The sequence below is a fragment of the Rattus norvegicus genome, chromosome 2 (assembly GCF_036323735.1).
Source record: "Rattus norvegicus strain BN/NHsdMcwi chromosome 2, GRCr8, whole genome shotgun sequence".
Taxonomy (NCBI): domain Eukaryota; kingdom Metazoa; phylum Chordata; class Mammalia; order Rodentia; family Muridae; genus Rattus; species Rattus norvegicus.
This window is the reverse complement of record NC_086020.1, coordinates 196,145,831-196,156,528: the sequence shown is the minus strand read 5'-3', so window position 1 is coordinate 196,156,528 and position 10,698 is coordinate 196,145,831.

Sequence of the window (10,698 nt, the reverse complement as noted above, 5' to 3'; positions counted from 1 at the left end):
ATCAAACTCAGAGCTGAAATCAACTAAGTAGAACCTAAAAGGGCCATAGAAAGAATCAACAGAACCAAAAGTTGGTTCTTTCAGAAAATCAGCAAGATAGATAAACCCTTAGCCAGACTAAGGAGATGACACAGAGAGTGTGTACAAATTAACAAAATCAGAAATGAAAAGGGAGACATAACTACAGAATCAGAGGAAATTCAAAAAATCATCAGATCCTATTACAAAAGCCTATATTCAACAAAACCTGAAAATCTGCAGGAAATGGACAATTTCCTAGACAGATACCAGGTACCAAAGTCAAAGCAGGAGCAGATAAACCATTTCAACAACCCCATAATTCCTAAAGAAATTAAAGTAGTCATTAAAGGTCTCCCAATAAAAAGAGCCCAGGTCCAGATGGGTTTAGTGCAGAATTCTATCAGACCTTCATAGTAGACCTCACGCCAATACTATTCAAACTATTCCACGAAATTGAAACAGATGGAGCGCTACTGAATTCCTTCTATGAGGCCACAATTACTCTTATACCTAAACCACTCAAAGAACCAACAAAGAAAGAGAACTTCAGACCAATTTCCCTTATGAATATCGATGCAAAAATACTCAATAAAATTCTGCCAAGATGAATCCAAGAGCACATCATAACAATCATCCACCATGATCAAGTAGGCTTCATTCCAGGCATGCAAGGATAGCTTAATATACAGAAAACAATCAATGTAATCCATTATATAAACAAACTGAAAGATAAAAACCACGTGATAATTTCATTAGATGCTGAGAAAGCATTTGACAAACTTCAACACCCCTTCATGATAAAAGTCCTGGAAAGAATAGGAATTCAAGGCTCATACCTAAACATAGTAAAAGCCATATACAGCAAACCAGTAGTTAGCAGTAAATTAAAAGGAGAGAAACGAAGCAATCCCACTAAAATCAGTGACTAGACAAGGCTGCCCACTCTCTCTCTACTTATTCAATATAGTTCTTGAAGTTCTAGCCAGAACAATCAGACAACAAAAGGAAATCAAGGGGATTCAGATTGGAAAAGAAGAAGTCAAAATATCACTGTTTGCAGATGATACAATAGTATATTTAAGTGATCCCAAAAGCTCCACCAGAGAACTACTAAAGCTGATAAACGACTTCAGCAAAGTGGCTGGGTATAAAATTAACTCAAATAAATAAGTAGCCTTCCTCTACATAAAAGAGAAACAAGCCGAGAAAGAAATTACACACTTCATAATAGTCCCAAATAATATAAAACCTCGGTGTGACTTTAACCAAGCAAGTAAAAGATTTGTACAATAAGAACTTCAAGCCTCTGAAGAAAGAAATTGAAGAAGATCTCAGAAGATGGAAAGATCTCCCATGCTCTTGGATTGGCAGGATTGATACAGTAAAAATGGCCATTTTACCAAAAGCGATCTACAGATTCAGTGCAATCCCCATCAAAATACCAATTCAAAGAGTTAGACAGAACAATTTGCACATTCATCTGGAATAACAAAAAACCCAGGATAGCTAAAACTATCCTCAACAATAAAAGAACTTCAGGGGGAATCACTATCCCTGAACTCAAGCAGTATTACAGAGCAATAGTGATAAAAACTGCATGGTATTGGTACAGAGACAGACAGATAGACCAGTGGAATAGAATTGAAGACCCAGAAATGAACCCACATACCTATGGTCACTTGATTTTTCACAAAGGAGCCAAAACCACCCAATGAAAAAGATAGCATTTTCAGCAAATGGTGCTGGTTCAACTGGAGGTCAACCTGTAGAAGAATGCAGATCGATCCATGCTTATCACCCTGTACACAGCTTAAGTCCAAGTGGATCAAGGACCTCCACATCAAAGCAAATACACTCAAACTAATAGAAGAAAAGGTGGGGAAGCATCTCGAACACATGGGCACTGGAGAAAATTTCCTGAACAAAACACCAATGACTTATACTCTAAGATCAAGAATCGACAAATGGGATCTCATAAAACTTCAAAGCTTCGGTAAGGTAACACTGTGGTTAGGACAAAACGGCAACCAACAGATTGGGAAAAGATAGAGGGTTTATATCCAAAATATACAAAGAACTCAAGAAGTTGGACCGCAGGGAGACAAATAACCCTATTAAAAAATGGGGTTCAGAGCTAAACAAAGAATTCACAGCTGAGGAATGCCGAATGGCTGAGAAACACCTAAAGAAATATTCAACATCTTTAGTCATAAGGGAAATGCAAATCAAAACAACCCTGAGATTCCACCTCACACTAATCAGAATGGCCAAGATCAAAAACTCAGGTGACAGCAAATGCTGGTGAGAATGTGGAGAAAGAGGAACACTCCTCCATTGTTGGTGGAATTGCAGACTGGTACAACCATTCTGGAAATCATTCTGGAGGTTCCTCAGAAAATTGGACATTGAACTGCTTGAGGACCCAGCTATACCTCTCTTGGCATATACCCAAAAGATGCCCCAACATATAACAAAGACACATGCTCCACTATGTTCATATCAGCCTTATTTATAATAGCCAGAAGCTGGAAAGAACTCAGATTCCCTTCAACAGAGGAATGGATACAGAAAATGTGGTACATCTACACAATGGAATACTACACAGCTATCAAAAACAATGACTTTATGAAATTCATAGGCAAATGGATGGAACTGGAAAATATAATCCTGAGTGAGGTAACCCAATCACAGAAAAACACACATGGTATGCACTCATTGATAAGTGGAGATTAGCCCAAATGCTTGAATTACCCTAGATGCACAGAACACATACATGAAACTCAAGAAGGATGACCAAAATGTAAATGCTTCACTCCTTGTTTAAAGGGGAACAAGAATACCCTTGGGAGGGAATAGGGAGGCAAAGTTTAGAACAAAGGCTGAAGGAACACCCATTCAGAGCCTTCCCCACATATGGCCCATACATATACTGCCAACAAACTAGATAAGATGGATGAATCAAAGAAGTGCAGGCTGACAGGAACCGGATGTAGATCTCTCCTGAGAGACACAGCCAGAATACAGCAAATACATAGGCAAATGCCATCATTAAACCACTGAACTGAGAATGGGACCCCTGTTGAAAGAATCTTAGAAAGGACTGGAAGAGCTTGAAAGGGCTTGAGACCCCATATGTACAACAATGCCAACCAACCAGAGCTTCCAGGACTAAACCATTACCCAAAGACTATACATGGGCTGACCCTGGGCTCCAACTTCATAGGTAGCAATGAATAGCCTAGTAAGAGCACCAGTGGAAGGGAAAGCCCTTGGTCCTGCCAAGACTGAACCCCCAGTGAATGTGATTGTTGCGGGGAGGGCGGTAATGTGGGGAGGATGGGGCTGGGTTCACCCATAGAGAAGGGGGTTCGGAGGATTTAAGGGGATGTTGGCCTGGAAACTGGGAAAGGTAATAACAATTGAAATGTAAATAACTAATACCCAAGTTAATAAAGATGGAGGAAAAATGTATATTTCACCTTAACTTTACACCTACAATAAAAATGTTTTATATTATATTAACTTTAAAAAAAATTCTGGTTGAAAATGTGAAATTCACAAATGGCCACAAAGCACCTAAAGAAATGTTCAATATCTTTAGTCATCAGAGAAATGCAAATCAAAACAAACCTGAGATTCACTTCACACCAGTCAGAATGGCTAAAATCAAAAACTCAGGTGACAGCAGATGCTGCTGGCAAGGATGTTGAAAAAGATGAACACTCCTCCATTGTTGGTACGATTGCAAGCTGTTAAAACCACTCTGACAGTCACTATTTCAGAAAATTGGACATAGTACTACCTGAGGACCCAACTATACCACTCATGGGCATATACTAATATAACAAGGACACATGCTCTACTATGTTCATAGTAGCCTTATTTATAATAGCTAGAAGCTGGAAAGAACCCAGATGTCCTTCAGCAGAGGAATGGATACAGAAAATGTGGTACATCTACACAATGGAATACTACTCAGCTATCAAAAACAATGACTTCGTGAAATTCTTAGGCAAATGGATGGAACTAGAAAATATCACCCTGAGCGAGGTAACCCAGTCACAAAAGAACACACATGATATGCACTAACTGATAAGTGAATATTAGCCTAAAAGCTCAGAATACCCAAGATACAATTTACAGATCACATGAAGCTCAAAAAAAAAAAAAAACACAAAAAAAAAAAAAACAAAGACATAAGTGTGGATGTTTCAGTCCTTCTTAGAAGAGGGAATAAAATACTCACAGGAGGAAATACAGAGACAAAGAGTGGATCAGAAACTGAAGGAAAGGCCATCCAGAGACTGCCACACCTGCGGATCCATCCCACATGCAGCCACCAAACCCAGTCACTATGCCAAGAAGTGCTTATTGACAGGACCCCGATACAGCTATCTCCTGAGAGGCTCTGCCAGAGCCTGATAAATACAGAAGTGGATCCTGGAAGCCAACTCTTCTATTAGACTGAGAACAGGGTCCCCAATGGAGGAATTAGAGAAAGGTCTGAGGTAACTGAGGGTGTTTGCAAACCCATATGAAGAACAACAATATCAACCAATCAGACACCCCAGAGCTCCCAGGAACTAAAGTACCAACCAAAGAGTACACATGGGATGACCAATGACTCCAGCCACATATGCAGCAGAGAATGGGTCTTATCCAGCATCAATAGGAAAAAAAGGTTCTTTGTCCAGTATAGGGGAATACCAGGGTGTTGAGGTGGGTGTGAATGGGTTGGAGGGGGAGCACCCTCATTAAGGCAAGGGGTAGGAGAATGTGATGAGGGGTTCTGGAGGGGAGACTTGGAAAGGGGATAACATTTGAAATGTAAATAAAGAAAATATTCAATAAAAAAGGAAAATAAAAGAAAAAGTCGGGGCTGGGGATTTAGCTCAGTGGTAGAGCGCTTACCTAGGAAGCGCAAGGCCCTGGGTTCGGTCCCCAGCTCCGAAAAAAAGAACCAAAAAAAAAGAAAAAGTCAGCAGGAGTGTGAGGATTGAACATAGAACCATCACCTTAAACAGCATCTTCATCCTCCTGTTCCATCTGGGCCCCAAACTCTGCAGCAGAAAGAAACCCTAAGTTTTAAGTTTAATAAAAGAAATAGCATGCTTGTGCTCAGAAAGAAGAAAGAAAGAAAATGTGAAATTCAGGCCAGATGACAATAGCTCGTAACATCTTTCCACGGCTTTTTCCTAGACAACTGTTTCACTGTTTAGTCCTGTGCCCTGCCTCCTTTTCCCAATCAGCTCAAAACAACCAACCAATGACCATCCCAGCTGTTCTAAAGACTACCTCCATTTAACATCTGTGTCTCCATCCCGTCAGTCTCTGAACACCCAGGCTTTCTCAGTGCTTGTGGAAAGCTTGCTTTCCAGGATATCCATGAATAAACTCTCTGAGTCTGTTTTCTTGACACAGCATGAAATAACATGGCAAGATGCAAGCTCCTCAGTTCTCTCGGCTTCATGATTTAAGTTTGTCATCACTGGGCTGGTGAAGGGACTCCGTGGATGAGAGCATTAGGCCTGATAATCTGGGTTTGGTCCCTGGAATTCACTCGATGGAGGAAGAGAGCCAACAGTTGTTCTTTGACTTCCATAAGAGACACGATGTGTCTGCATACACATAAAATAAACAAATTTAATTTAAATAAAGCCATCATTGAACCAAGTTTCCCACGTTACCACTATTTCAGTGGAGATTTCCATGCAGTGGTCCCACACAAGTATAAATGGAATAAGAATAAAATTTTTATTTCTGCTTCTACCTTCTCCACTTTATAACTTTTTAATCAATAGTCTAGCAAGTTACAGAACCAACTATCTCAAAGTGGGAGAAGGCAGTAGTGTCCTATTAGAATACACATATTTTGGACCAGCCAGATAGTTAAATAGGTAAATGTCCCTTCCACTAAGCCTGAATATCTGGGCTTGATCAGGATTCACAAGTTGTAAAAAGAGAACTGGCTCTCACAAGTTGACCTGTAACCTCCACACACTGCTGTATATGTGAACACCCAATACACAGAATAAAAAATACAGTAACTTTAATGTTAAAATGAGATATATGCTATATGTGCAGCAAGTTGGGGATGAAATGAGAAGGTTGGGCACATCTACACTGAAAAGCACAGGGGTAAGGACAAAGCAAATGATTAAACTGGGAAACGCAACATGGAATTTTGTGTAGGAATATCAGGAAAATTGGGAGCAGACCAGAATATAATTTTTCTTAAAATAAGGACTCTAACTTAGCCTCCTGCTACATGTGCAATATTAAACCAAGTTCATTCTAGAGTGTTCACATACAAACTGGAATCTTTGTTACATCACTGTCCTGACATGCTTAGAATCTTCAGTTTTGTCTAGATCTTGATCCTGACTGCAACCACTGTCCCCAAAACTCTACACTGAGCTGTAGGAACAAGTGGTGTTTTCATCCCAGCAGCAAGATTATTGGGAATCTTCAAGTGCCAGAGAGAATGTGAAATCTTATACAAAAAAAAACCCTCTACCTCTCAGCAAATATTTTTACTAAAAAGGAAACCCACAGGCTTCCAGGAACATTCTGCACAGTCAACATTCTGGCCTGGAGCAGTAAAAGAACCTGTTTGGGAAATTTTCAGGCACATTGCTGGATAAATCAGCTGTTGTGTTACTGGGGAGGGCCATTTATTGGACCATGTTGAGTATTGAAGTGTGACCCTCCCTGCCCCCAGGGATCATCTGCAGATATTGGTCCACTGGAGCAAAGGAAGCAGACCAGCTACAGAGAGACAGATCAACTTTACTTGGGGTGATTCAAAGTTTATATAGTTTTGGGGACAGGGGTCAGAATATCCAGGATGGGCAAAGATCATTGGCTGAAGATTTAATGTACTGAAAGGCCTCATTCACATGGGGAAGAATCTCAGGAATCTCAGGTGCTAGCTGAACAGGTTCTTCTCAGGAGAAAGAAGTTGAACCTATACTGTTAACCAAGGCTACCTGACATTCTGCAGGTAGAGGTGTGTGGAGGTTTTTGAACTTCCCAGACAAGGTCAGAGAAGAGGAAGCCTTGCCAGTGAAGGGAGTCCTCCATATTGTGCTGAGCTCAGAAGGCTATCCAGACAGTGGTGGACTTCAACCTTAATTAGCAGAGCAAAATCAAAGCTCTGTTTCTTCACCAAGATCATCATGAACATCATCTCTTCCATGTTTGCATTAATAAGGTTAGCTGCAGGTTTCTCCTTCACCTCTTACAAGCCAACCATGACCAGGACACTACAGCAGCCATGTGAGCAATGATCCATCTTGCCAGCAAATACCTTCTACACACAATAAAGCGAGACCCAGAAAGCACAGAATTGCATTAATTTTCATTTGAAGGAATGCATATGTAGGGAATTAATAAGTGCTGCCAGATTTTCATTGTTGTATCTCTCTTTTACTTTGAACTTTGTACATTCCCAAGTTCAAGAAGATTTCTGAGAGGATGAGGAAACAACAGCATTCTAAGGTTGCATATTAATTACATGTAGCATGCAAACATAGAACAGTCTGTTCTACCACATGTACATGTGCATGTATATATTATGCAAACTTAGAATACCCTGCTCCCAACAGTGGTATTAAAATTGTTCTAGCATTTTCTCTTGTAAGTAGTATTGAGACTGGGAATGTTGTTCAACAGATAAAAGAAATTGCCACACAGGCAATTACTGAAAAATGATATATATGATGTTATAACTTCAAAAGTTCGGAGTTTTAATATATTAATCAATGGAGCAATGATAAGTTATTAATCTAGCCTTGGTAAAAACCCTGGCTACTAAACCTTTTATAAAAATTATCATAGTTCACAGGCTCTAAATTTCCCTTGGTATCATACAAAGTCAGCTAAATATAGTCCATTTCCTACAAAGTAGTGTCCAAGTAATGGTACTTACATCTAAAGACTTAAGTATACGACCTACAGTCATTTAAAATAAACTCCCAGATCAAATGTTCCTACTTAATGATGGCTTGCTTTGAACTCCTGCTTGCTTCATAAGGAAAAATCTTCTCAGAATCTATGTTGTAGCAGAAACTGAGCCATATCTAAGGAGAAAATTCTGGAGACTTGCATGTTTCATAGAGATGCATCCGATGGTAAATAGGCTTGGCACACTAGCCTGACAACCTGAGTTTGAGCAACGAGCCCATATGAAAAGCCTATATATATATATATATATATATATATATATATATATATATATATATATATATATATATGTGCCTGTGTGTGCCTGGTGCCCAGAAACCAGAAGAAGGTACCAAAAGCCTCGTGCTAGAATTACAGTTAAAGTCTGGATGCTGTGGGAGAAAAAATCCCATTCTCTAAAAGAATATCCAATTCTCTTAACTGCTTGTCCATCATTGCAGCCCACTAATATTGTTCTTCTTATGGGGTTGCAATCCCCTTCAGCTCCTTCAGTACTTCCCTTAGCTCTTCCATTGGGGTCCCCAGGCTCAGTCTGATGATCAGCTGTGAGTATCTGCATCTGTATTGGTCAGGTGCTGGTAGAACCTCTCGGGGAACAAGGAGGATACCATTTGAAATGTAAACGATAAAATAATTTAAAAGGATGGTTTTAAATCAACATTTTGTTTTTCCAACATCCTCTTGAGAGAGTAGGTGGTTCTTTTTGTTTGTTTTTATGGGAACAAATAAATTTTTTCCAAGCAAAAATGTCCTTGGAATTCACTTCTCCCCTTTAGGATTGTGAGGAACCGTTCCAGAAGAGATAGATTCCAGCTCTGTCCCTGGTACCCAGTGCTGTGTAGGTACAATTAGAGAAGGAATCCCAAACTCTACACAGGGAAACATCACTGTAGATTAGACTCAAATATGTTTCCAAAATGAAAAATGAAGGGAATTCACCTTGAAAGAAAGAAGCTGACAACTGGATTATTGAGATCATTTTAAAATCCCAGGATGAGCTAGAGTAACCACACAGAAGTTAAAAGTACTCACCATTCTGTAAAGCCCCTTTGTTCAGGAAATTTTTTCCAATGCCCATGTGTTCCAGATGCTTCCCTAGTTTTTCTTCTATTAGTTTGAGTGTGTCTGGTTTGATGTGGAGGTCCTTGATCCACTTGGACTTAAGCTTTGTACAGGGTGGTAAGAATGGATCGATCTGCATTCTTCTACAGGTTGACCTCCAGTTGAACCAGCACCATTTGCTGAAAATGCTATCTTTTTTCCATTGGATGGTTTTGGCTCCTTTGTCAAAAATCAAGTGACCATAGGTGTGTGGGTTCATTTCTGGGTATTCAATTCTATTCCATTGGTCTATCTGTCTGTCTCTGTACCAATACCATGCAGTTTTTATCACTATTGCTCTGTAATACTGCTTGAGTTCAGGGATAGTGATTCCCCCTGAAGTCCTTTTATTGTTGAGGATAGTTTTAGCTATCCTGGGTTTTTTGTTATTCCCGATGAATTTGCAAATTGTTCTGTCTAACTCTTTGAAGAATTGGATTGGTATTTTGATGGGGATTGCATTGAATCTGTAGATCGCTTTTGGTAAAATGGCCATTTTTACTATATTAATCCTGCCAATCCATGAGCATGGGAGATCTTTCCATCTTCTGAGGTCTTCTTCAATTTCTTTCTTCAGGTCTTGAAGTTCTTATTGTACAAATCTTTTTCTTGCTTGGTTAAAGTCACACCGAGGTACTTTATATTATTTGGGTCTATTATGAAGGGTGTCGTTTCACTAATTTCTTTCTTGGCTTGTTTCTCTTTTGCGTAGAGGAAGGCTACTGATTTATTTGAGTTAATTTTATACCCAGCCACTTGGCTGAAGTTGTTTATCAGCTTTAGTAGTTCTGTGGTGGAACTTTTGGGATCACTTAAATATACTATCATATCATCTGCAAATAGTGATATTTTGACTTCTTCTTTTCCGATCTGTATCCCCTTGACCTCCTTTTGTTGTCTGATTGCTCTGGCTAGAACTTCAAGAACTATATTGAATAAGTAGGGAGAGAGTGGGCAGCCTTGTCTAGTCCCTGATTTTAGTGGGATTGCTTCAAGTTTCTCTCCATTTAGTTTAATGTTAGCAACTGGTTTGCTGTATATGGCTTTTACTATGTTAAGGTATGGGCCTTGAATTCCTATTCTTTCCAGGACCTTTATCATGAAGGGGTGTTGAATTTTGTCAAATGCCTTCTCAGCATCTAATAAAATGATCATGTGGTTTTGTTCTATGAATTTGTTCATATAGTGTATTTTGTTGATGGTTTTCCGTATATTAAACCATCCGTGCATGCCTGGGATGAAGTCTACTTGATCATGGTGGATGATTGTTTTGATGTGCTCTTGGATTCGGTTTGCCAGAATTTTATTGAGTATTTTTGCATCGATATTCATAAGGGAAATTGGTCTGAAGTTCTCTTTCTTTGTTGAGTCGTTGTGTGGTTTAGGTATAAGAGTAATTGTGGCTTCATAGAAGGAATTCGGTAGTGCTCCATCTGTTTCAATTTTGTGGAATAGTTTGGATAATATTGGTATGAGGTCTTCTATGAAGGTCTGATAGAATTCTGCACTAAACCCGTCTGGACCTGGGCTCTTTTTGGTTGGGAGACCTTTAATGACTGCTTCTATTTCCTTAGGAGTTATGGGGTTGTTGAAATGGTTTATCTGTTCCTG